The sequence below is a fragment of the Malus sylvestris genome, chromosome 12 (genome assembly GCF_916048215.2).
Source record: "Malus sylvestris chromosome 12, drMalSylv7.2, whole genome shotgun sequence".
Classification (NCBI taxonomy): Eukaryota; Viridiplantae; Streptophyta; class Magnoliopsida; order Rosales; family Rosaceae; genus Malus; species Malus sylvestris.
Window position 1 is genome coordinate 12,930,262 of NC_062271.1, and position 6,140 is coordinate 12,936,401.

General features: G+C 37.4%; 1 pseudogene; it reads left to right on the forward strand.

The window, feature by feature from the left end:
- The first annotated feature begins 2,356 nt into the window (after positions 1 to 2,356).
- LOC126592163 (polygalacturonase-like) lies at positions 2,357 to 5,712 on the forward strand (annotated as a pseudogene).
- Positions 5,713 to 6,140: the final 428 nt, after the last annotated feature.

The following is a 6,140-nucleotide window of genomic DNA, read 5'->3' on the forward strand; positions in this document are numbered from 1 at the left end:
AAAGAGCCGCCACGAGAACCGAAGGAAGAGCCTCCATGAGAGCTAGAGAATGAGCCATCATGAGGTGGGTGTGCAAGAATACGGCGACCACGAGTCGTAGCCATAGCAGTGACATTAAAATCACCAGGAAGAGTAAACGTTAACGGACGACGTTCAGCACTGAGCAACAGAGTTTCAAGAGCAGCATATGAAATTGGTGTTTCACGGGCTTGAATGGATGCAATAGTATGCTCATACAATGGACCAACATTGTTCATTATGGTTGCAACTAAGTCTTCATCAGTGATGGGAGACCCATATAGGGCAAGCTGATCAGCCAAAGAATTAAGTTTGTCCAAAAAATTCGTGATGGAAAGATCACCATGGTGCTGATTCATGAGCTCCCCACAGAGCTGAACAACCTGGTTATGTGAGGAACATGCATACTTGTCTTGAAGAGTTCGCCACGCAGACCTTGTTCACAATAACAGAGAAGACGTTGATCTTCCTGTATCTAAGCCTCATACAGCGGATTGACCGTATCAGTCAATGTTCCATCAACGTCTGACAAAAAAGTTGGTGGACAAATGGTAGAGCCGTCAACAAAGGAAAGCAGACCATGGCTACGGAGAAGAGGAATGAATTGCGCCCTCCATAAAGGGTAATTGGTACGGTCTAATTTAATAGCGAGGAAGTTGGTGACATTGGGGTGGGAAATGGTATGTACAGCGGGTAAAGCCATTGAGATGGGAGAAGTGTTTGAGTCGTTGGACAGAGAAATGATGATACCAAGATAGAAAACAAAGGGCCCATTTGTTTGACCGAATTAGGGAAGACTAGACTGGACTAGACTATAGTCCCTTGTTTGGTCTGCACCAAGGTTAGGCTTAATGAGCTTAGGTCGGACTCGCTCGAATTAACCACCTCGCTACGAGTTCTTAACGAGGATCCCTAATTTCGGTTGGATTCGTAAGCCCTCTTCTGATAGAGAGAAAATCGCGAGAGAGTCAGTCGTCCAAGACTCAACATCGCTCGTCCTGCTTGTCACACATCGCTCCCTCCATCTTCTTCCTCGCTTCCACAACCATTTTCAAACCCATATCCCGAAAATTCAAAAAAAAAAAATATGCAATCGTTCCATTTTTCAAAATCAAATCTAACATGCTAAATAGAACCAACCCAGAAACCATAAAACATAAAACAAAAAAAAAACAAAAAAAAAAACAAAAAAAAAAAATTATGCAATGGTTATAAGCTTAAATCAACGATGGGATTGATTGAAGGCAAATCGAACCCAGAAAACATGAAACTCCTTGATTACAGACCTTCTTCATCTCCCACTTTCGAGCCAATCGCACATGCAACCCACTCCCAACTCCTAAATTTTAAATCTCTTTCTTGCTTTGTGGTTTGATTGTGAAGATTTGCAGTTGATTATGAAGTTGGGAGATGAATAGCTGCTGGGTTTAATAGAGAACAAAATGAAGAAAAAAGGGAGATGAAGAGGAAGAGGGACGAAGAAAAAAAGGGAGAGGGATGAAGAAAAATTAGGAAGAAAACAAAGGGAGAAGGGCGGAGAAAAAGGAAGAAATAGGGGATGAACATAATTGGGAATGGAAGGAGGCTTCTAGAATGAGAAAATAGGCAGATTTAATAATAAAATATTACTAAATATTTATTAAATAATGTAAAATATTAATAAATATGAATTAAATAATATAATATTAGAATTTGTTATTAGTATGTTCCTTAGTCCTGACACTGCACCAAACGCTTCACTAAACTAGTCCAGCTTAGTCTAGTCTAAGCCAGTCCAGTTTAGTCCCTGCAACTAGTCCAGTCCGAGACAGTTCGATGCAACAAACGTATCCTAAAGGTTAAGGGTTGAGTATGATTTTGCTCAGTCAACATTCCTTCTGTATATTCATCTTTATATAGAGATTACAAAGGAGAGTTTGATGTAGAACAAACTCTTGTATAATAAACAGATAATACAAGTGATAAGTACAAGTGATAACTGCATTAATTCAAAATACAAAATTCAAATAAGTTCACAGCTAGGACTGATCCGCATCTTTTAAAGATTCTTGCTTTTGTTGCGGCTTCTGTTGGCCAGAGGAAATATTTTAATTTCCTCATGGCGGGCTGGATGGTTGATCATCCACTAACCACCTCCTCACCTTTCTCTCGAAGCCTTGGCAGTTTCACCCTCTCAAATTTCATGAAACCTATGAAAGATTAGATCCATCTTGCTAATATTATTAAGGAAATTTCATCTATAAGAAAAAAATTATGAAGTAGGGTGAAATTATTCAGTGAAATTTGGGAGAAGGTTGGTGTTCGGACTAGAGCGGAGGGGCTAAACGAGCGTTCGTAGATGTGTTTTCCGGCGAGGGGAGGGGCTGCCACCACTCCTCGTCTTCACGTAGCTTCGCCACTGCAAATATCCTTACATTCTTCAACTTTTCTCTACCAACTTTTCAATTCCTACAGCTTCTTCAAACTCATACCTACTCGATTCGGTTATCGACTCCATTCTTTTCCAACCAGCATCGACATTGATTTCGAAAGCGTTCTATCTCGATAACATTCTCATACTCCCTCATCTTAGGCTCTAGTTAAGACAGACGGAGTAGTAAAAAATGGCTGGGGTTGCAAACTGTTTATGTAGAGTAGCACGATTTATGATTCTCTATATATCTTACACCAGTCATTTGTTGCTGAGAGCACATTAATTCTCAATGTCCTGAGCTTTGGAGCTAAGCCTAATGGAGTAACTGATTCCACCCAACCTTTTATGGATGCATGGAGTGCAGCTTGTGCCTCTTCGGATTTCAGTACGATTAGGGTACCAAAGGGGAGGTGTTTGGTTCCGACTGCCATGGTTTTTAAAGGTGGCAACTACAAAAGCCCAGGTATTACTCTTCGGATTGATGGAACAGTCGTCGCTTCGTCCGACTACCGAATTCTTGGCCAAGCTGACACTTGGCTAAGCTTCGAAACAATTACCGGCGTTTCCATTATTGGAGGTGCACTTAATGCCAAAGGCACCTCCTTGTGGGCATGCAAGTTAGCGGGAAGCACTGATTGCCCCAGCGGATCAACGGTTAGTAATTTCCTTTTTCTTGTCAAGATTTTCAAGAAGTATATCATGTAATACATGTAACTAAATTATTATTTCCGAACGCAGAGTTTGAGTTTTACAAACTCCAAAAACATTAGAATCGATGGACTAATGTCGTTGAACAGCCAGATGTTTGACATTGTTATAAACGGGTGCCAAGATGTGCCGCCCATAGCCCCAACACTGATGGCATCCATGTTCAATGGTCAAGAAATGTTGCAATCTTCGACACCTCCATCAAAACGGGAGATGACTGCGTCTCAATTGGCCCCGGCACCAAAGACTTATGGATCCAGCACATATCGTGTGGACCAAGTCACGCCATTAGGTCAGATTTATAGTGGTTGCATAGCCATGCTTATCTATACATAAGTTTATGTTCACTTATAGTATAACACATAGATTAGTTATAACATGTGGCCGCATTCATTTACCACCAATAATTTCTCCTAAATAGTTAGTAATGGTTTTGGGCACTGTTCTAAAAATTCCCGCCTAGCTCCACCTAGCCCCTGCCAAGGTGTTAGGTGGCTGGTTACCGTCTCGATTAGTCCCCGAGAGTTTGAAAATTAAGAAAGTACACCTAGACCCGCTTAGGCATCCGCCTAGCTCGCCTAAGCCTACCTAGGCACCCACCTAGCTTGTGACTCTCACTTAGACAAAAAAATCGATAACTTTCATTTTGCATTTTAATTTTTCAATAAAATGTAAGACTTGTTGAATACTTGGATGAACACTCATTATAAGCTTGTTCCCCATGTTTTCAAAAGGTTTTAATACTTTATAATTTATATGTCGTTTTATTTCGCAATTTATGTATCATAATATAATGGGATACTTTGGATGCGGTCTCTAATCCTTAACATTATTTGATTAAAACCTTAATGGTATTCAAAGTTTGATCAAAGTCCCTTGACTTTGTACACCTCATTATATTACTATTAATATTTATATTTTTATTGTTTTGACATTAATTGTTTGATATTTTATGACATTTATAATCCTATAAATTTAAAATTCCTCATTATAATACTATTATAAACGGTTACAATAAAATAATTCAAACATTTTGATTGAATAAATGGATAAAAACCATGTAAAAATAAGAAATAATAAATGGCAAAAGAATGTATCCATAGTGTTAAAAAAATTGGTACATTTTACAAAAAAAGTTGGTACATTTCACATATGTAAATTAATAAAGAAGAATGGGTACATTATAAATAAATTAGGGTACATATAAAAGATTAAAAAATTATGAGTACAAATGAATTTTTAAAGAATATAGGCCCTAAAAGAAATTAATACAAGAGTACAAAATAAAACTAAAAAGAAAATACTACAAATTTAAAAAAAGTTACAAATTAAAAGTGGGTACAAACTAACTGACACACCCCAATCCTAGAATCAACGCGTGCTAGCGTGCTAGCCGTCATGCCTTGATTCTAGGATCGGGGTGTGTCACTAAAAATATAAATATATGATACAAAGTTTAGGCATAAAACATAAATATACCATATGTAATTTTTCTATCATTGATTAAATATACAATGTCACGTGATGGTATACACATGAGTACAAACACAAATAAAACTTTATAAAATACGGGCACAAAAAGAAACTAATATATGAGTACAAATTAAAAATGAAAAGAAAATTGGTACAAATTAAAAAATATTTGCAAATTAAAAATAGGTACAAACTAAAAATAAAAATATATGATAAAAAATTTAGCCATAAATATAAATACTAATTGTAACATTTTTAACACTAAAGGAATATATTTAAAAATAAAAATATTTTATAATTCAAATAATTAATGATGTTATTAATACCTAAGGACGTTGATCAAAAATTAAAAATGAATAGAATTTTAATCAATGAAGTAACAAAAAGAAGGATGTGAACCTAATTTTATAATTATGTGTGTTTGTTAAGTATAAATAGGCAATATATAATAAATTTACATAAATCTGCCTAGTCCGCCTAGGCGCTAGGCCTTAGCCTGCTGCCCGGCTAGAGCCTAGCATCTTTTAGAACTTGGTTTTGGGTTATGCTTACAAGGGTGTGGTAATTGCAGCATAGGGAGTTTGGGCAAAGATTTGGAAGAGGAAGGAGTTCAAAATGTGACGGTGAAGGATGCAATTTTCAAGGGTGGCCAAAATGGTTTGAGGATCAAGTCTTGGGCGAGGCCGAGCCACGGGTTTGTTCAAGGTGTCCAATTCCTTGACGTCGTCATGGCCAATGTCCAAAATCCCATTGTCATAGACCAAATTACTACCCACACAACCTCAACTGCCCTGGTCAGGTATAAGCTTGATTCAATATATACATGCGGATGATATGTACTTCCTTAGTTCCTCTCTACTTACTGTCTCGTTAAAAAATTTCATCTGTCGTGCATCAATATGTAGGTATTGGGTGTGAAAGTCAGTGAGGTATCGGCAACAGAAATCGCAATAAACCTTGATTGCAGTGCAGCAAATCCTTGCAGCGGGATAACACTCGAAAATGTGAGCTTGACCTGCGAGAAGCAAGTGGCTCAGTCATATTGTAGTAATGCAATTGGAAAGACTTCTGGCCTTGTACACCCAACTTCTTGTTTGTGATTGCCTTCAACAAAAATCTAGGCATCAGAAGACATCTACAGATGATGACCTACACACAGAGACACATAATGTTATGGAAATAAACATCATTCATTTATTCATTACTAATTAAGTTGACAAAATCTCCATTAATTCTATGTTTCTCATACAAATTCATTATATTGGAAATCATCACCATTAATTTTCGATTTTTTATTTTTTAATAGTGGAAACGGTATATATTCATGGAAAATGATCCTTGCCAGATCTTTTTCCTGGGGATCCTAGTGTCACGGGCCATATGTTAAAAACAAAGAAATCGCCCAAGACATCATATATCTAAGCCCATAAAGCCTTGTCTTCATGGAAGCTTCTGGAACATCCCGGAAAAATCAAGAACATGGCGGAGCGTTCAAGATAATCTAGGGTATTCGGGAACATTCCACACA